Here is a 21,741-nt window from a genome sequence, read left to right as displayed (position 1 = left end):
TACGGTATTGCACCGTTTTGGTGTGGTTTGCTACCGTATGGATGTACTCGTACGCTATTGCACAGTTTTTGTGTGGTTTGGTACGGTAAGGATGTACTCGTACGGTTTTGGACCGTTTTGGTGTGGTTTGGTACCGTAACGAAGTACTCGTACGGTATTGTACCGTTTTGGTGTGGATTGGTACCGTATGGATGTACTCGTATGGTATTGCACCGTTTTGGTTTGGTTTGGTACCGTATGGATGTACTCGTACGGTATTGCACCGTTTTGGTGTGGTTTGGTACGGTAAGGATGTACTCGTACGGTTTTGCACCGTTTTTGTGTGGTTTGGTACCGTAACGAAGTACTCGTACGATATAGTACCGTTTTGGTGTGGTTTGGTACCGTATGGATGTACTCGTACGGTATTGCACCGTCTTGGTGTGGTTTGGTACCGTAACGAAATACTCGTACGGTTTTGTACCGTTTTGGTGTAGTTTGGTACCGTATGGATGTACTCGTACGGTATTCCACCGTTTTGGTGTGGTTTGGAATGGTAAGGATGTACTCGTACCGTTTTGCACCGTTTTGGTGTGGTTTGGTACCGTAACGAAGTACTCGTACGGTATTGTACCGTTGTGGTGTGGTTTGGTACCGTATGGATGTACTCGTACGGTATTGCACCGTTTTGGTGTGGTTTGGTACCGTATGGATGTACCCGTAGGGTATTGCACCAATTTGGTGTGGTTTGGTACCGTAACGAAGTAGTCGTACGGTATTGTACCGTTTTGGTGTGGTTTGGTACCGTATGGATGTACTCGTATAGTATTGCACCGTTTTGGAGTGGTTTGGTACCGTATGGATGTACTCGTACGGTATTGCACCGTATTGGTGTGGTTTGGTACGGTAATGATGTACTCGTAGGGTTTTGCACCGTTTTGGTGTGGTTTGCTACTGTATGGATGTACTCGTACGGTATTGGACCGTTTTGCTATGGTTTGGTACCGTATGGATGTACTCGTACGGTTTTGCACCGTTTTGGTGTGGTTTGGTACCGTATGGATGTACTCGTACGGTATTACACCGTTTTGGTGTGGTTTGGTACGGTATGGATGTACTCGTACGGTTTTGCAACGTTTTGGTGTGGTTTAGTACCGTAACGAAGTACTCGTACGGTATAGTACCGTTTTGGGGTGGTTTGGTTCCGTATGGATGTACTCGTACAGTATTGCACCGTTTTGGAGTGGTTTGGTACCGTATGGATGTACTCGTACGGTATTGCACCGTTTTGGTGTGGTTTGCTACCGTATGGATGTACTCGTACGCTATTGCACCGTTTTTGTGTGGTTTGGTACGGTAAGGATGTACTCGTACGGTTTTGGACCGTTTTGGTGTGGTTTGGTACCGTAACGAAGTACTCGTACGGTATTGTACCGTTTTGGTGTGGATTGGTACCGTATGGATGTACTCGTATGGTATTGCACCGTTTTGGTTTGGTTTGGTACCGTATGGATGTACTCGTACGGTATTGCACCGTTTTGGTGTGGTTTGGTACGGTAAGGATGTACTCGTACGGTTTTGCACCGTTTTTGTGTGGTTTGGTACCGTAACGAAGTACTCGTACGATATAGTACCGTTTTGGTGTGGTTTTGTACCGTATGGATGTACTCGTACGGTATTGCACCGTCTTGGTGTGGTTTGGTACCGTAACGAAATACTCGTACGGTTTTGTACCGTTTTGGTGTAGTTTGGTACCGTATGGATGTACTCGTACGGTATTCCACCGTTTTGGTGTGGTTTGGAATGGTAAGGATGTACTCGTACCGTTTTGCACCGTTTTGGTGTGGTTTGGTACCGTAACGAAGTACTCGTACGGTATTGTACCGTTGTGGTGTGGTTTGGTACCGTATGGATGTACTCGTACGGTATTGCACCGTTTTGGTGTGGTTTGGTACCGTATGGATGTACCCGTAGGGTATTGCACCAATTTGGTGTGGTTTGGTACCGTAACGAAGTAGTCGTACGGTATTGTACCGTTTTGGTGTGGTTTGGTACCGTATGGATGTACTCGTATAGTATTGCACCGTTTTGGAGTGGTTTGGTACCGTATGGATGTACTCGTACGGTATTGCACCGTATTGGTGTGGTTTGGTACGGTAATGATGTACTCGTAGGGTTTTGCACCGTTTTGGTGTGGTTTGCTACTGTATGGATGTACTCGTACGGTATTAGACCGTTTTGCTATGGTTTGGTACCGTATGGATGTACTCGTACGGTTTTGCACCGTTTTGGTGTGGTTTGGTACCGTATGGATGTACTCGTACGGTATTACACCGTTTTGGTGTGGTTTGGTACGGTATGGATGTACTCGTACGGTTTTGCAACGTTTTGGTGTGGTTTAGTACCGTAACGAAGTACTCGTACGGTATAGTACCGTTTTGGGGTGGTTTGGTTCCGTATGGATGTACTCGTACAGTATTGCACCGTTTTGGAGTGGTTTGGTACCGTATGGATGTACTCGTACGGTATTGCACCGTTTTGGTGTGGTTTGCTACCGTATGGATGTACTCGTACGCTATTGCACCGTTTTTGTGTGGTTTGGTACGGTAAGGATGTACTCGTACGGTTTTGGACCGTTTTGGTGTGGTTTGGTACCGTAACGAAGTACTCGTACGGTATTGTACCGTTTTGGTGTGGATTGGTACCGTATGGATGTACTCGTATGGTATTGCACCGTTTTGGTTTGGTTTGGTACCGTATGGATGTACTCGTACGGTATTGCACCGTTTTGGTGTGGTTTGGTACGGTAAGGATGTACTCGTACGGTTTTGCACCGTTTTTGTGTGGTTTGGTACCGTAACGAAGTACTCGTACGATATAGTACCGTTTTGGTGTGGTTTGGTACCGTATGGATGTACTCGTACGGTATTGCACCGTCTTGGTGTGGTTTGGTACCGTAACGAAATACTCGTACGGTTTTGTACCGTTTTGGTGTGGTTTGGTACCGTATGGATGTACTCGTACGGTATTCCACCGTTTTGGTGTGGTTTGGAATGGTAAGGATGTACTCGTACCGTTTTGCACCGTTTTGGTGTGGTTTGGTACCGTAACGAAGTACTCGTACGGTATTGTACCGTTGTGGTGTGGTTTAATACCGTATGGATGTACGCGTACGGTATTGCACCGTTTTGGTGTGGTTTGGTACCGTATGGATGTACTCGTACGGTATTGCACCGTTTTGGTGTGGTTTGCTACCGTATGGATGTACTCGTACGCTATTGCACCGTGTTTGTGTGGTTTGGTACGGTAAGGATGTACTCGTACGGTTTTTGACCGTTTTGGTGTGGTTTGGTACCGTAACGAAGTACTCGTACGGTATTGTACCGTTTTGGTGTGGATTGGTACCGTATGGATGTACTCGTATGGTATTGCACCGTTTTGGTTTGGTTTGGTACCGTATGGATGTACTCGTACGGTATTGCACCGTTTTGGTGTGGTTTGGTACGGTAAGGATGTACTCGTACGGTTTTGCACCGTTTTTGTGTGGTTTGGTACCGTAACGAAGTACTCGTACGATATAGTACCGTTTTGGTGTGGTTTGGTACCGTATGGATGTACTCGTACGGTATTGCACCGTCTTGGTGTGGTTTGGTACCGTAACGAAATACTCGTACGGTTTTGTACCGTTTTGGTGTAGTTTGGTACCGTATGGATGTACTCGTACGGTAGTCCACCGTTTTGGAGTGGTTTGGTACCGTATGGATGTACTCGTACGGTATTGCACCGTTTTGGTGTGGTTTGCTACCGTATGGATGTACTCGTACGCTATTGCACAGTTTTTGTGTGGTTTGGTACGGTAAGGATGTACTCGTACGGTTTTGGACCGTTTTGGTGTGGTTTGGTACCGTAACGAAGTACTCGTACGGTATTGTACCGTTTTGGTGTGGATTGGTACCGTATGGATGTACTCGTATGGTATTGCACCGTTTTGGTTTGGTTTGGTACCGTATGGATGTACTCGTACGGTATTGCACCGTTTTGGTGTGGTTTGGTACGGTAAGGATGTACTCGTACGGTTTTGCACCGTTTTTGTGTGGTTTGGTACCGTAACGAAGTACTCGTACGATATAGTACCGTTTTGGTGTGGTTTGGTACCGTATGGATGTACTCGTACGGTATTGCACCGTCTTGGTGTGGTTTGGTACCGTAACGAAATACTCGTACGGTTTTGTACCGTTTTGGTGTAGTTTGGTACCGTATGGATGTACTCGTACGGTATTCCACCGTTTTGGTGTGGTTTGGAATGGTAAGGATGTACTCGTACCGTTTTGCACCGTTTTGGTGTGGTTTGGTACCGTAACGAAGTACTCGTACGGTATTGTACCGTTGTGGTGTGGTTTGGTACCGTATGGATGTACTCGTACGGTATTGCACCGTTTTGGTGTGGTTTGGTACCGTATGGATGTACCCGTAGGGTATTGCACCAATTTGGTGTGGTTTGGTACCGTAACGAAGTAGTCGTACGGTATTGTACCGTTTTGGTGTGGTTTGGTACCGTATGGATGTACTCGTATAGTATTGCACCGTTTTGGAGTGGTTTGGTACCGTATGGATGTACTCGTACGGTATTGCACCGTATTGGTGTGGTTTGGTACGGTAATGATGTACTCGTAGGGTTTTGCACCGTTTTGGTGTGGTTTGCTACTGTATGGATGTACTCGTACGGTATTGGACCGTTTTGCTATGGTTTGGTACCGTATGGATGTACTCGTACGGTTTTGCACCGTTTTGGTGTGGTTTGGTACCGTATGGATGTACTCGTACGGTATTACACCGTTTTGGTGTGGTTTGGTACGGTATGGATGTACTCGTACGGTTTTGCAACGTTTTGGTGTGGTTTAGTACCGTACCGAAGTACTCGTACGGTATAGTACCGTTTTGGGGTGGTTTGGTTCCGTATGGATGTACTCGTACAGTATTGCACCGTTTTGGAGTGGTTTGGTACCGTATGGATGTACTCGTACGGTATTGCACCGTTTTGGTGTGGTTTGCTACCGTATGGATGTACTCGTACGCTATTGCACCGTTTTTGTGTGGTTTGGTACGGTAAGGATGTACTCGTACGGTTTTGGACCGTTTTGGTGTGGTTTGGTACCGTAACGAAGTACTCGTACGGTATTGTACCGTTTTGGTGTGGATTGGTACCGTATGGATGTACTCGTATGGTATTGCACCGTTTTGGTTTGGTTTGGTACCGTATGGATGTACTCGTACGGTATTGCACCGTTTTGGTGTGGTTTGGTACGGTAAGGATGTACTCGTACGGTTTTGCACCGTTTTTGTGTGGTTTGGTACCGTAACGAAGTACTCGTACGATATAGTACCGTTTTGGTGTGGTTTGGTACCGTATGAATGTACTCGTACGGTATTGCACCGTCTTGGTGTGGTTTGGTACCGTAACGAAATACTCGTACGGTTTTGTACCGTTTTGGTGTGGTTTGGTACCGTATGGATGTACTCGTACGGTATTCCACCGTTTTGGTGTGGTTTGGAATGGTAAGGATGTACTCGTACCGTTTTGCACCGTTTTGGTGTGGTTTGGTACCGTAACGAAGTACTCGTACGGTATTGTACCGTTGTGGTGTGGTTTAATACCGTATGGATGTACGCGTACGGTATTGCACCGTTTTGGTGTGGTTTGGTACCGTATGGATGTACTCGTACGGTATTGCACCGTTTTGGTGTGGTTTGCTACCGTATGGATGTACTCGTACGCTATTGCACCGTGTTTGTGTGGTTTGGTACGGTAAGGATGTACTCGTACGGTTTTTGACCGTTTTGGTGTGGTTTGGTACCGTAACGAAGTACTCGTACGGTATTGTACCGTTTTGGTGTGGATTGGTACCGTATGGATGTACTCGTATGGTATTGCACCGTTTTGGTTTGGTTTGGTACCGTATGGATGTACTCGTACGGTATTGCACCGTTTTGGTGTGGTTTGGTACGGTAAGGATGTACTCGTACGGTTTTGCACCGTTTTTGTGTGGTTTGGTACCGTAACGAAGTACTCGTACGATATAGTACCGTTTTGGTGTGGTTTGGTACCGTATGGATGTACTCGTACGGTATTGCACCGTCTTGGTGTGGTTTGGTACCGTAACGAAATACTCGTACGGTTTTGTACCGTTTTGGTGTAGTTTGGTACCGTATGGATGTACTCGTACGGTAGTCCACCGTTTTGGAGTGGTTTGGTACCGTATGGATGTACTCGTACGGTATTGCACCGTTTTGGTGTGGTTTGCTACCGTATGGATGTACTCGTACGCTATTGCACAGTTTTTGTGTGGTTTGGTACGGTAAGGATGTACTCGTACGGTTTTGGACCGTTTTGGTGTGGTTTGGTACCGTAACGAAGTACTCGTACGGTATTGTACCGTTTTGGTGTGGATTGGTACCGTATGGATGTACTCGTATGGTATTGCACCGTTTTGGTTTGGTTTGGTACCGTATGGATGTACTCGTACGGTATTGCACCGTTTTGGTGTGGTTTGGTACGGTAAGGATGTACTCGTACGGTTTTGCACCGTTTTTGTGTGGTTTGGTACCGTAACGAAGTACTCGTACGATATAGTACCGTTTTGGTGTGGTTTGGTACCGTATGGATGTACTCGTACGGTATTGCACCGTCTTGGTGTGGTTTGGTACCGTAACGAAATACTCGTACGGTTTTGTACCGTTTTGGTGTAGTTTGGTACCGTATGGATGTACTCGTACGGTATTCCACCGTTTTGGTGTGGTTTGGAATGGTAAGGATGTACTCGTACCGTTTTGCACCGTTTTGGTGTGGTTTGGTACCGTAACGAAGTACTCGTACGGTATTGTACCGTTGTGGTGTGGTTTGGTACCGTATGGATGTACTCGTACGGTATTGCACCGTTTTGGTGTGGTTTGGTACCGTATGGATGTACCCGTAGGGTATTGCACCAATTTGGTGTGGTTTGGTACCGTAACGAAGTAGTCGTACGGTATTGTACCGTTTTGGTGTGGTTTGGTACCGTATGGATGTACTCGTATAGTATTGCACCGTTTTGGAGTGGTTTGGTACCGTATGGATGTACTCGTACGGTATTGCACCGTATTGGTGTGGTTTGGTACGGTAATGATGTACTCGTAGGGTTTTGCACCGTTTTGGTGTGGTTTGCTACTGTATGGATGTACTCGTACGGTATTGGACCGTTTTGCTATGGTTTGGTACCGTATGGATGTACTCGTACGGTTTTGCACCGTTTTGGTGTGGTTTGGTACCGTATGGATGTACTCGTACGGTATTACACCGTTTTGGTGTGGTTTGGTACGGTATGGATGTACTCGTACGGTTTTGCAACGTTTTGGTGTGGTTTAGTACCGTACCGAAGTACTCGTACGGTATAGTACCGTTTTGGGGTGGTTTGGTTCCGTATGGATGTACTCGTACAGTATTGCACCGTTTTGGAGTGGTTTGGTACCGTATGGATGTACTCGTACGGTATTGCACCGTTTTGGTGTGGTTTGCTACCGTATGGATGTACTCGTACGCTATTGCACCGTTTTTGTGTGGTTTGGTACGGTAAGGATGTACTCGTACGGTTTTGGACCGTTTTGGTGTGGTTTGGTACCGTAACGAAGTACTCGTACGGTATTGTACCGTTTTGGTGTGGATTGGTACCGTATGGATGTACTCGTATGGTATTGCACCGTTTTGGTTTGGTTTGGTACCGTATGGATGTACTCGTACGGTATTGCACCGTTTTGGTGTGGTTTGGTACGGTAAGGATGTACTCGTACGGTTTTGCACCGTTTTTGTGTGGTTTGGTACCGTAACGAAGTACTCGTACGATATAGTACCGTTTTGGTGTGGTTTGGTACCGTATGAATGTACTCGTACGGTATTGCACCGTCTTGGTGTGGTTTGGTACCGTAACGAAATACTCGTACGGTTTTGTACCGTTTTGGTGTGGTTTGGTACCGTATGGATGTACTCGTACGGTATTCCACCGTTTTGGTGTGGTTTGGAATGGTAAGGATGTACTCGTACCGTTTTGCACCGTTTTGGTGTGGTTTGGTACCGTAACGAAGTACTCGTACGGTATTGTACCGTTGTGGTGTGGTTTAATACCGTATGGATGTACGCGTACGGTATTGCACCGTTTTGGTGTGGTTTGGTACCGTATGGATGTACTCGTACGGTATTGCACCGTTTTGGTGTGGTTTGCTACCGTATGGATGTACTCGTACGCTATTGCACCGTGTTTGTGTGGTTTGGTACGGTAAGGATGTACTCGTACGGTTTTTGACCGTTTTGGTGTGGTTTGGTACCGTAACGAAGTACTCGTACGGTATTGTACCGTTTTGGTGTGGATTGGTACCGTATGGATGTACTCGTATGGTATTGCACCGTTTTGGTTTGGTTTGGTACCGTATGGATGTACTCGTACGGTATTGCACCGTTTTGGTGTGGTTTGGTACGGTAAGGATGTACTCGTACGGTTTTGCACCGTTTTTGTGTGGTTTGGTACCGTAACGAAGTACTCGTACGATATAGTACCGTTTTGGTGTGGTTTGGTACCGTATGGATGTACTCGTACGGTATTGCACCGTCTTGGTGTGGTTTGGTACCGTAACGAAATACTCGTACGGTTTTGTACCGTTTTGGTGTAGTTTGGTACCGTATGGATGTACTCGTACGGTAGTCCACCGTTTTGGTGTGGTTTGGAATGGTAAGGATGTACTCGTACCGTTTTGCACCGTTTTGGTGTGGTTTGGTACCGTAACGAAGTACTCGTACGGTATTGTACCGTTGTGGTGTGGTTTGGTACCGTATGGATGTACTCGTACGGTATTGCACCGTTTTGGTGTGGTTTGGTACCGTATGGATGTACCCGTAGGGTATTGCACCAATTTGGTGTGGTTTGGTACTGTAACGAAGTAGTCGTACGGTATTGTACCGTTTTGGTGTGGTTTGGTACCGTATGGATGTACTCGTATAGTATTGCACCGTTTTGGTGTGGTTTGGTACCGTATGGATGTACTCGTACGGTATTGCACCGTATTGGTGTGGTTTGGTACGGTAAGGATGTACTCGTAGGGTTTTGCACCGTTTTGGTGTGGTTTGCTACTGTATGGATGTACTCGTACGGTATTGGACCGTTTTGCTATGGTTTGGTACCGTATGGATGTACTCGTACGGTTTTGCACCGTTTTGGTGTGGTTTGGTACCGTATGGATGTACTCGTACGGTATTACACCGTTTTGGTGTGGTTTGGTACGGTATGGATGTACTCGTACGGTTTTGCAACGTTTTGGTGTGGTTTGGTACCGTAACGAAGTACTCGTACGCTATAGTACCGTTTTGGGGTGGTTTGGTTCCGTATGGATGTACTCGTACAGTATTGCACCGTTTTGGAGTGGTTTGGTACCGTATGGATGTACTCGTACGGTATTGCACCGTTTTGGTGTGGTTTGCTACCGTATGGATGTACTCGTACGCAATTGCACCGTTTTTGTGTGGTTTGGTACGGTAAGACTGTACTCGTACGGTTTTGGACCGTTTTGGTGTGGTTTGGTACCGTAACGAAGTACTCGTACGGTATTGTACCGTTTTGGTGTGGATTGGTACCGTATGGATGTACTCGTATGGTATTGCACCGTTTTGGTTTGGTTTGGTACCGTATGGATGTACTCGTACGGTATTGCACCGTTTTGGTGTGGTTTGGTACGGTAAGGATGTACTCGTACGGTTTTGCACCGTTTTTGTGTGGTTTGGTACCGTAACGAAGTACTCGTACGATATAGTACCGTTTTGGTGTGGTTTGGTACCGTATGGATGTACTCGTACGGTATTGCACCGTCTTGGTGTGGTTTGGTACCGTAACGAAATACTCGTACGGTTTTGTACCGTTTTGGTGTGGTTTGGTAACGTATGGATGTACTCGTACGGTATTCCACCGTTTTGGGGTGGTTTGGAATGGTAAGGATGTACTCGTACCGTTTTGCACCGTTTTGGTGTGGTTTGGTACCGTAACGAAGTACTCGTACGGTATTGTACCGTTGTGGTGTGGTTTGGTACCGTATGGATGTACGCGTACGGTATTGCACCGTTTTGGTGTGGTTTGGTACCGTATGGATGTACTCGTACGGTATTGCACCGTTTTGGTGTGGTTTGCTACCGTATGGATGTACTCGTACGCTATTGCACCGTTTTTGTGTGGTTTGGTACGGTAAGGATGTACTCGTACGGTTTTTGACCGTTTTGGTGTGGTTTGGTACCGTAACGAAGTACTCGTACGGTATTGTACCGTTTTGGTGTGGTTTGGTACCGTATGGATGTACTCGTATGGTATTGCACCGTTTTGGTTTGGTTTGGTACCGTATGGATGTACTCGTACGGTATTGCACCGTTTTGGTGTGGTTTGGTACGGTAAGGATGTACTCGTACGGTTTTGCACCGTTTTTGTGTGGTTTGGTACCGTAACGAAGTACTCGTACGATATAGTACCGTTTTGGTGTGGTTTGGTACCGTATGGATGTACTCGTACGGTATTGCACCGTCTTGGTGTGGTTTGGTACCGTAACGAAATACTCGTACGGTTTTGTACCGTTTTGGTGTGGTTTGGTAACGTATGGATGTACTCGTACGGTATTCCACCGTTTTGGGGTGGTTTGGAATGGTAAGGATGTACTCGTACCGTTTTGCACCGTTTTGGTGTGGTTTGGTACCGTAACGAAGTACTCGTACGGTATTGTACCGTTGTGGTGTGGTTTGGTACCGTATGGATGTACGCGTACGGTATTGCACCGTTTTGGTGTGGTTTGGTACCGTATGGATGTACTCGTACGGTATTGCACCGTTTTGGTGTGGTTTGCTACCGTATGGATGTACTCGTACGCTATTGCACCGTTTTTGTGTGGTTTGGTACGGTAAGGATGTACTCGTACGGTTTTTGACCGTTTTGGTGTGGTTTGGTACCGTAACGAAGTACTCGTACGGTATTGTACCGTTTTGGTGTGGTTTGGTACCGTATGGATGTACTCGTATGGTATTGCACCGTTTTGGTTTGGTTTGGTACCGTATGGATGTACTCGTACGGTATTGCACCGTTTTGGTGTGGTTTGGTACGGTAAGGATGTACTCGTACGGTTTTGCACCGTTTTTGTGTGGTTTGGTACCGTAACGAAGTACTCGTACGATATAGTACCGTTTTGGTGTGGTTTGGTACCGTATGGATGTACTCGTACGGTATTGCACCGTCTTGGTGTGGTTTGGTACCGTAACGAAATACTCGTACGGTTTTGTACCGTTTTGGTTTAGTTTGGTACCGTATGGATGTACTCGTACGGTATTCCACCGTTTTGGTGTGGTTTGGAATGGTAAGGATGTACTCGTACCGTTTTGCACCGTTTTGGTGTGGTTTGGTACCGTAACGAAGTACTCGTACGGTATTGTACCGTTGTGGTGTGGTTTGGTACCGTATGGATGTACTCGTACGGTATTGCACCGTTTTGGTGTGGTTTGGTACCGTATGGATGTACCCGTAGGGTATTGCACCAATTTGGTGTGGTTTGGTACCGTAACGAAGTAGTCGTACGGTATTGTACCGTTTTGGTGTGGTTTGGTACCGTATGCATGTACTCGTATAGTATTGCACCGTTTTGGAGTGGTTTGGTACCGTATGGATGTACTCGTACGGTATTGCACCGTATTGGTGTGGTTTGGTACGGTAATGATGTACTCGTAGGGTTTTGCACCGTTTTGGTGTGGTTTGCTACTGTATGGATGTACTCGTACGGTATTGGACCGTTTTGCTATGGTTTGGTACCGTATGGATGTACTCGTACGGTTTTGCACCGTTTTGGTGTGGTTTGGTACCGTATGGATGTACTCGTACGGTATTACACCGTTTTGGTGTGGTTTGGTACGGTATGGATGTACTCGTACGGTTTGCAACGTTTTGGTGTGGTTTAGTACCGTAACGAAGTACTCGTACGGTATAGTACCGTTTTGGGGTGGTTTGGTTCCGTATGGATGTACTCGTACAGTATTGCACCGTTTTGGAGTGGTTTGGTACCGTATGGATGTACTCGTACGGTATTGCACCGTTTTGGTGTGGTTTGCTACCGTATGGATGTACTCGTACGCTATTGCACCGTTTTTGTGTGGTTTGGTACGGTAAGGATGTACTCGTACGGTTTTGGACCGTTTTGGTGTGGTTTGGTACCGTAACGAAGTACTCGTACGGTATTGTACCGTTTTGGTGTGGATTGGTACCGTATGGATGTACTCGTATGGTATTGCACCATTTTGGTTTGGTTTGGTACCGTATGGATGTACTCGTACGGTATTGCACCGTTTTGGTGTGGTTTGGTACGGTAAGGATGTACTCGTACGGTTTTGCACCGTTTTTGTGTGGTTTGGTACCGTAACGAAGTACTCGTACGATATAGTACCGTTTTGGTGTGGTTTGGTACCGTATGGATGTACTCGTACGGTATTGCACCGTCTTGGTGTGGTTTGGTACCGTAACGAAATACTCGTACGGTTTTGTACCGTTTTGGTGTGGTTTGGTACCGTATGGATGTACTCGTACGGTATTCCACCGTTTTGGTGTGGTTTGGAATGGTAAGGATGTACTCGTACCGTTTTGCACCGTTTTGGTGTGGTTTGGTACCGTAACGAAGTACTCGTACGGTATTGTACCGTTGTGGTGTGGTTTAATACCGTATGGATGTACGCGTACGGTATTGCACCGTTTTGGTGTGGTTTGGTACCGTATGGATGTACTCGTACGGTATTGCACCGTCTTGGTGTGGTTTGGTACCGTAACGAAATACTCGTACGGTTTTGTACCGTTTTGGTGTAGTTTGGTACCGTATGGATGTACTCGTACGGTAGTCCACCGTTTTGGTGTGGTTTGGAATGGTAAGGATGTACTCGTACCGTTTTGCACCGTTTTGGTGTGGTTTGGTACCGTAACGAAGTACTCGTACGGTATTGTACCGTTTTGGTGTGGTTTGGTACCGTATGGATGTACTCGTACGGTATTGCACCGTTTTGGTGTGGTTTGGTACCGTATGGATGTACCCGTAGGGTATTGCACCAATTTGGTGTGGTTTGGTACTGTAACGAAGTAGTCGTACGGTATTGTACCGTTTTGGTGTGGTTTGGTACCGTATGGATGTACTCGTATAGTATTGCACCGTTTTGGTGTGGTTTGGTACCGTATGGATGTACTCGTACGGTATTGCACCGTATTGGTGTGGTTTGGTACGGTAAGGATGTACTCGTAGGGTTTTGCACCGTTTTGGTGTGGTTTGCTACTGTATGGATGTACTCGTACGGTATTTGACCGTTTTGCTATGGTTTGGTACCGTATGGATGTACTCGTACGGTTTTGCACCGTTTTGGTGTGGTTTGGTACCGTATGGATGTACTCGTACGGTATTACACCGTTTTGGTGTGGTTTGGTACGGTATGGATGTACTCGTACGGTTTTGCAACGTTTTGGTGTGGTTTGGTACCGTAACGAAGTACTCGTACGCTATAGTACCGTTTTGGGGTGGTTTGGTTCCGTATGGATGTACTCGTACAGTATTGCACCGTTTTGGAGTGGTTTGGTACCGTATGGATGTACTCGTACGGTATTGCACCGTTTTGGTGTGGTTTGCTACCGTATGGATGTACTCGTACGCAATTGCACCGTTTTTGTGTGGTTTGGTACGGTAAGACTGTACTCGTACGGTTTTGGACCGTTTTGGTGTGGTTTGGTACCGTAACGAAGTACTCGTACGGTATTGTACCGTTTTGGTGTGGATTGGTACCGTATGGATGTACTCGTATGGTATTGCACCGTTTTGGTTTGGTTTGGTACCGTATGGATGTACTCGTACGGTATTGCACCGTTTTGGTGTGGTTTGGTACGGTAAGGATGTACTCGTACGGTTTTGCACCGTTTTTGTGTGGTTTGGTACCGTAACGAAGTACTCGTACGATATAGTACCGTTTTGGTGTGGTTTGGTACCGTATGGATGTACTCGTACGGTATTGCACCGTCTTGGTGTGGTTTGGTACCGTAACGAAATACTCGTACGGTTTTGTACCGTTTTGGTGTGGTTTGGTAACGTATGGATGTACTCGTACGGTATTCCACCGTTTTGGGGTGGTTTGGAATGGTAAGGATGTACTCGTACCGTTTTGCACCGTTTTGGTGTGGTTTGGTACCGTAACGAAGTACTCGTACGGTATTGTACCGTTGTGGTGTGGTTTGGTACCGTATGGATGTACGCGTACGGTATTGCACCGTTTTGGTGTGGTTTGGTACCGTATGGATGTACTCGTACGGTATTGCACCGTTTTGGTGTGGTTTGCTACCGTATGGATGTACTCGTACGCTATTGCACCGTTTTTGTGTGGTTTGGTACGGTAAGGATGTACTCGTACGGTTTTTGACCGTTTTGGTGTGGTTTGGTACCGTAACGAAGTACTCGTACGGTATTGTACCGTTTTGGTGTGGTTTGGTACCGTATGGATGTACTCGTATGGTATTGCACCGTTTTGGTTTGGTTTGGTACCGTATGGATGTACTCGTACGGTATTGCACCGTTTTGGTGTGGTTTGGTACGGTAAGGATGTACTCGTACGGTTTTGCACCGTTTTTGTGTGGTTTGGTACCGTAACGAAGTACTCGTACGATATAGTACCGTTTTGGTGTGGTTTGGTACCGTATGGATGTACTCGTACGGTATTGCACCGTCTTGGTGTGGTTTGGTACCGTAACGAAATACTCGTACGGTTTTGTACCGTTTTGGTGTGGTTTGGTAACGTATGGATGTACTCGTACGGTATTCCACCGTTTTGGGGTGGTTTGGAATGGTAAGGATGTACTCGTACCGTTTTGCACCGTTTTGGTGTGGTTTGGTACCGTAACGAAGTACTCGTACGGTATTGTACCGTTGTGGTGTGGTTTGGTACCGTATGGATGTACGCGTACGGTATTGCACCGTTTTGGTGTGGTTTGGTACCGTATGGATGTACTCGTACGGTATTGCACCGTTTTGGTGTGGTTTGCTACCGTATGGATGTACTCGTACGCTATTGCACCGTTTTTGTGTGGTTTGGTACGGTAAGGATGTACTCGTACGGTTTTTGACCGTTTTGGTGTGGTTTGGTACCGTAACGAAGTACTCGTACGGTATTGTACCGTTTTGGTGTGGTTTGGTACCGTATGGATGTACTCGTATGGTATTGCACCGTTTTGGTTTGGTTTGGTACCGTATGGATGTACTCGTACGGTATTGCACCGTTTTGGTGTGGTTTGGTACGGTAAGGATGTACTCGTACGGTTTTGCACCGTTTTTGTGTGGTTTGGTACCGTAACGAAGTACTCGTACGATATAGTACCGTTTTGGTGTGGTTTGGTACCGTATGGATGTACTCGTACGGTATTGCACCGTCTTGGTGTGGTTTGGTACCGTAACGAAATACTCGTACGGTTTTGTACCGTTTTGGTTTAGTTTGGTACCGTATGGATGTACTCGTACGGTATTCCACCGTTTTGGTGTGGTTTGGAATGGTAAGGATGTACTCGTACCGTTTTGCACCGTTTTGGTGTGGTTTGGTACCGTAACGAAGTACTCGTACGGTATTGTACCGTTGTGGTGTGGTTTGGTACCGTATGGATGTACTCGTACGGTATTGCACCGTTTTGGTGTGGTTTGGTACCGTATGGATGTACCCGTAGGGTATTGCACCAATTTGGTGTGGTTTGGTACCGTAACGAAGTAGTCGTACGGTATTGTACCGTTTTGGTGTGGTTTGGTACCGTATGCATGTACTCGTATAGTATTGCACCGTTTTGGAGTGGTTTGGTACCGTATGGATGTACTCGTACGGTATTGCACCGTATTGGTGTGGTTTGGTACGGTAATGATGTACTCGTAGGGTTTTGCACCGTTTTGGTGTGGTTTGCTACTGTATGGATGTACTCGTACGGTATTGGACCGTTTTGCTATGGTTTGGTACCGTATGGATGTACTCGTACGGTTTTGCACCGTTTTGGTGTGGTTTGGTACCGTATGGATGTACTCGTACGGTATTACACCGTTTTGGTGTGGTTTGGTACGGTATGGATGTACTCGTACGGTTTGCAACGTTTTGGTGTGGTTTAGTACCGTAACGAAGTACTCGTACGGTATAGTACCGTTTTGGGGTGGTTTGGTTCCGTATGGATGTACTCGTACAGTATTGCACCGTTTTGGAGTGGTTTGGTACCGTATGGATGTACTCGTACGGTATTGCACCGTTTTGGTGTGGTTTGCTACCGTATGGATGTACTCGTACGCTATTGCACCGTTTTTGTGTGGTTTGGTACGGTAAGGATGTACTCGTACGGTTTTGGACCGTTTTGGTGTGGTTTGGTACCGTAACGAAGTACTCGTACGGTATTGTACCGTTTTGGTGTGGATTGGTACCGTATGGATGTACTCGTATGGTATTGCACCGTTTTGGTTTGGTTTGGTACCGTATGGATGTACTCGTACGGTATTGCACCGTTTTGGTGTGGTTTGGTACGGTAAGGATGTACTCGTACGGTTTTGCACCGTTTTTGTGTGGTTTGGTACCGTAACGAAGTACTCGTACGATATAGTACCGTTTTGGTGTGGTTTGGTACCGTATGGATGTACTCGTACGGTATTGCACCGTCTTGGTGTGGTTTGGTACCGTAACGAAATACTCGTACGGTTTTGTACCGTTTTGGTGTGGTTTGGTACCGTATGGATGTACTCGTACGGTATTCCACCGTTTTGGTGTGGTTTGGAATGGTAAGGATGTACTCGTACCGTTTTGCACCGTTTTGGTGTGGTTTGGTACCGTAACGAAGTACTCGTACGGTATTGTACCGTTGTGGTGTGGTTTAATACCGTATGGATGTACGCGTACGGTATTGCACCGTTTTGGTGTGGTTTGGTACCGTATGGATGTACTCGTACGGTATTGCACCGTTTTGGTGTGGTTTGCTACCGTATGGATGTACTCGTACGCTATTGCACCGTGTTTGTGTGGTTTGGTACGGTAAGGATGTACTCGTACGGTTTTTGACCGTTTTGGTGTGGTTTGGTACCGTAACGAAGTACTCGTACGGTATTGTACCGTTTTGGTGTGGATTGGTACCGTATGGATGTACTCGTATGGTATTGCACCGTTTTGGTTTGGTTTGGTACCGTATGGATGTACTCGTACGGTATTGCACCGTTTTGGTGTGGTTTGGTACGGTAAGGATGTACTCGTACGGTTTTGCACCGTTTTTGTGTGGTTTGGTACCGTAACGAAGTACTCGTACGATATAGTACCGTTTTGGTGTGGTTTGGTACCGTATGGATGTACTCGTACGGTATTGCACCGTCTTGGTGTGGTTTGGTACCGTAACGAAATACTCGTACGGTTTTGTACCGTTTTGGTGTAGTTTGGTACCGTATGGATGTACTCGTACGGTAGTCCACCGTTTTGGTGTGGTTTGGAATGGTAAGGATGTACTCGTACCGTTTTGCACCGTTTTGGTGTGGTTTGGTACCGTAACGAAGTACTCGTACGGTATTGTACCGTTGTGGTGTGGTTTGGTACCGTATGGATGTACTCGTACGGTATTGCACCGTTTTGGTGTGGTTTGGTACCGTATGGATGTACCCGTAGGGTATTGCACCAATTTGGTGTGGTTTGGTACTGTAACGAAGTAGTCGTACGGTATTGTACCGTTTTGGTGTGGTTTGGTACCGTATGGATGTACTCGTATAGTATTGCACCGTTTTGGTGTGGTTTGGTACCGTATGGATGTACTCGTACGGTATTGCACCGTATTGGTGTGGTTTGGTACGGTAAGGATGTACTCGTAGGGTTTTGCACCGTTTTGGTGTGGTTTGCTACTGTATGGATGTACTCGTACGGTATTGGACCGTTTTGCTATGGTTTGGTACCGTATGGATGTACTCGTACGGTTTTGCACCGTTTTGGTGTGGTTTGGTACCGTATGTATGTACTCGTACGGTATTACACCGTTTTGGTGTGGTTTGGTACGGTATGGATGTACTCGTACGGTTTTGCAACGTTTTGGTGTGGTTTGGTACCGTAACGAAGTACTCGTACACTATAGTACCGTTTTGGGGTGGTTTGGTTCCGTATGGATGTACTCGTACAGTATTGCACCGTTTTGGAGTGGTTTGGTACCGTATGGATGTACTCGTACGGTATTGCACCGTTTTGGTGTGGTTTGCTACCGTATGGATGTACTCGTACGCAATTGCACCGTTTTTGTGTGGTTTGGTACGGTAAGGATGTACTCGTACGGTTTTGGACCGTTTTGGTGTGGTTTGGTACCGTAACGAAGTACTCGTACGGTATTGTACCGTTTTGGTGTGGATTGGTACCGTATGGATGTACTCGTATGGTATTGCACCGTTTTGGTTTGGTTTGGTACCGTATGGATGTACTCGTACGGTATTGCACCGTTTTGGTGTGGTTTGGTACGGTAAGGATGTACTCGTACGGTTTTGCACCGTTTTTGTGTGGTTTGGTACCGTAACGAAGTACTCGTACGATATAGTACCGTTTTGGTGTGGTTTGGTACCTTATGGATGTACTCGTACGGTATTGCACCGTCTTGGTGTGGTTTGGTACCGTAACGAAATACTCGTACGGTTTTGTACCGTTTTGGTGTGGTTTGGTAACGTATGGATGTACTCGTACGGTATTCAACCGTTTTTGGGTGGTTTGGAATGGTAAGGATGTACTCGTACCGTTTTGCACCGTTTTGGTGTGGTTTGGTACCGTAACGAAGTACTCGTACGGTATTGTACCGTTGTGGTGTGGTTTGGTACCGTATGGATGTACGCGTACGGTATTGCACCGTTTTGGTGTGGTTTGGTACCGTATGGATGTACTCGTACGGTATTGCACCGTTTTGGTGTGGTTTGCTACCGTATGGATGTACTCGTACGCTATTGCACCGTTTTTGTGTGGTTTGGTACGGTAAGGATGTACTCGTACGGTTTTTGACCGTTTTGGTGTGGTTTGGTACCGTAACGAAGTACTCGTACGGTATTGTACCGTTTTGGTGTGGTTTGGTACCGTATGGATGTACTCGTATGGTATTGCACCGTTTTGGTTTGGTTTGGTACCGTATGGATGTACTCGTACGGTATTGCACCGTTTTGGTGTGGTTTGGTACGGTAAGGATGTACTCGTACGGTTTTGCACCGTTTTTGTGTGGTTTGGTACCGTAACGAAGTACTCGTACGATATAGTACCGTTTTGGTGTGGTTTGGTACCGTATGGATGTACTCGTACGGTATTGCACCGTCTTGGTGTGGTTTGGTACCGTAACGAAATACTCGTACGGTTTTGTACCGTTTTGGTGTAGTTTGGTACCGTATGGATGTACTCGTACGGTATTCCACCGTTTTGGTGTGGTTTGGAATGGTAAGGATGTACTCGTACCGTTTTGCACCGTTTTGGTGTGGTTTGGTACCGTAACGAAGTACTCGTACGGTATTGTACCGTTGTGGTGTGGTTTGGTACCGTATGGATGTACTCGTACGGTATTGCACCGTTTTGGTGTGGTTTGGTACCGTATGGATGTACCCGTAGGGTATTGCACCAATTTGGTGTGGTTTGGTACCGTAACGAAGTAGTCGTACGGTATTGTACCGTTGTGGTGTGGTTTGCTACCGTATGGATGTACTCGTACGCTATTGCACCGTTTTTGTGTGGTTTGGTACGGTAAGGATGTACTCGTACGGTTTTTGACCGTTTTGGTGTTGTTTGGTACCGTAACGAAGTACTCGTACGGTATTGTACCGTTTTGGTGTGGTTTGGTACCGTATGGATGTACTCGTATGGTATTGCACCGTTTTGGTTTGGTTTGGTACCGTATGGATGTACTCGTACAGTATTGCACCGTTTTGGTGTGGTTTGGTACGGTAAGGATGTACTCGTACGGTTTTGCACCGTTTTTGTGTGGTTTGGTACCGTAACGAAGTACTCGTACGATATAGTACCGTTTTGGTGTGGTTTGGTACCGTATGGATGTACTCGTACGGTATTGCACCGTCTTGGTGTGGTTTGGTACCGTAACGAAGTACTCGTACGGTATTGTACCGTTTTGGTGTGGTTTGGTACCGTATGGATGTACTCGTATGGTATTGCACCGTTTTGGTTTGGTTTGGTACCGTATGGATGTACTCGTACGGTATTGCACCGTTTTGGTGTGGTTTGGTACGGTAAGGATGTACTCGTACGGTTTTGCACCGTTTTTGTGTGGTTTGGTACCGTAACGAAGTACTCGTACGATATAGTACCGTTTTGGTGTGGTTTGGTACCGTATGGATGTACTCGTACGGTATTGCACCGTCTTGGTGTGGTTTGGTACCGTAACGAAATACTCGTACGGTTTTGTACCGTTTTGGTGTAGTTTGGTACCGTATGGATGTACTCGTACGGTATTCCACCGTTTTGGTGTGGTTTGGAATGGTAAGGATGTACTCGTACCGTTTTGCACCGTTTTGGTGTGGTTTGGTACCGTAACGAAGTACTCGTACGGTATTGTACCGTTGTGGTGTGGTTTGGTACCGTATGGATGTACTCGTACGGTATTGCACCGTTTTGGTGTGGTTTGGTACCGTATGGATGTACCCGTAGGGTATTGCACCAATTTGGTGTGGTTTGGTACCGTAACGAAGTAGTCGTACGGTATTGTACCGTTTTGGTGTGGTTTGGTACCGTATGGATGTACTCGTATAGTATTGCACCGTTTTGGAGTGGTTTGGTACCGTATGGATGTACTCGTACGGTATTGCACCGTATTGGTGTGGTTTGGTACGGTAATGATGTACTCGTAGGGTTTTGCACCGTTTTGGTGTGGTTTGCTACTGTATGGATGTACTCGTACGGTATTGGACCGTTTTGCTATGGTTTGGTACCGTATGGATGTACTCGTACGGTTTTGCACCGTTTTGGTGTGGTTTGGTACCGTATGGATGTACTCGTACGGTATTACACCGTTTTGGTGTGGTTTGGTACGGTATGGATGTACTCGTACGGTTTTGCAACGTTTTGGTGTGGTTTAGTACCGTAACGAAGTACTCGTACGGTATAGTACCGTTTTGGGGTGGTTTGGTTCCGTATGGATGTACTCGTACAGTATTGCACCGTTTTGGAGTGGTTTGGTACCGTATGGATGTACTCGTACGGTATTGCACCGTTTTGGTGTGGTTTGCTACCGTATGGATGTACTCGTACGCTATTGCACCGTTTTTGTGTGGTTTGGTACGGTAAGGATGTACTCGTACGGTTTTGGACCGTTTTGGTGTGGTTTGGTACCGTAACGAAGTACTCGTACGGTATTGTACCGTTTTGGTGTGGATTGGTACCGTATGGATGTACTCGTATGGTATTGCACCGTTTTGGTTTGGTTTGGTACCGTATGGATGTACTCGTACGGTATTGCACCGTTTTGGTGTGGTTTGGTACGGTAAGGATGTACTCGTACGGTTTTGCACCGTTTTTGTGTGGTTTGGTACCGTAACGAAGTACTCGTACGATATAGTACCGTTTTGGTGTGGTTTGGTACCGTATGGATGTACTCGTACGGTATTGCACCGTCTTGGTGTGGTTTGGTACCGTAACGAAATACTCGTACGGTTTTGTACCGTTTTGGTGTGGTTTGGTACCGTATGGAT

Source organism: Rhododendron vialii, chromosome 8a, assembly GCF_030253575.1.
Source record: "Rhododendron vialii isolate Sample 1 chromosome 8a, ASM3025357v1".
In the NCBI taxonomy this organism is placed as follows: Eukaryota; Viridiplantae; Streptophyta; class Magnoliopsida; order Ericales; family Ericaceae; genus Rhododendron; species Rhododendron vialii.
This window is presented reverse-complemented; position numbering follows the sequence as displayed.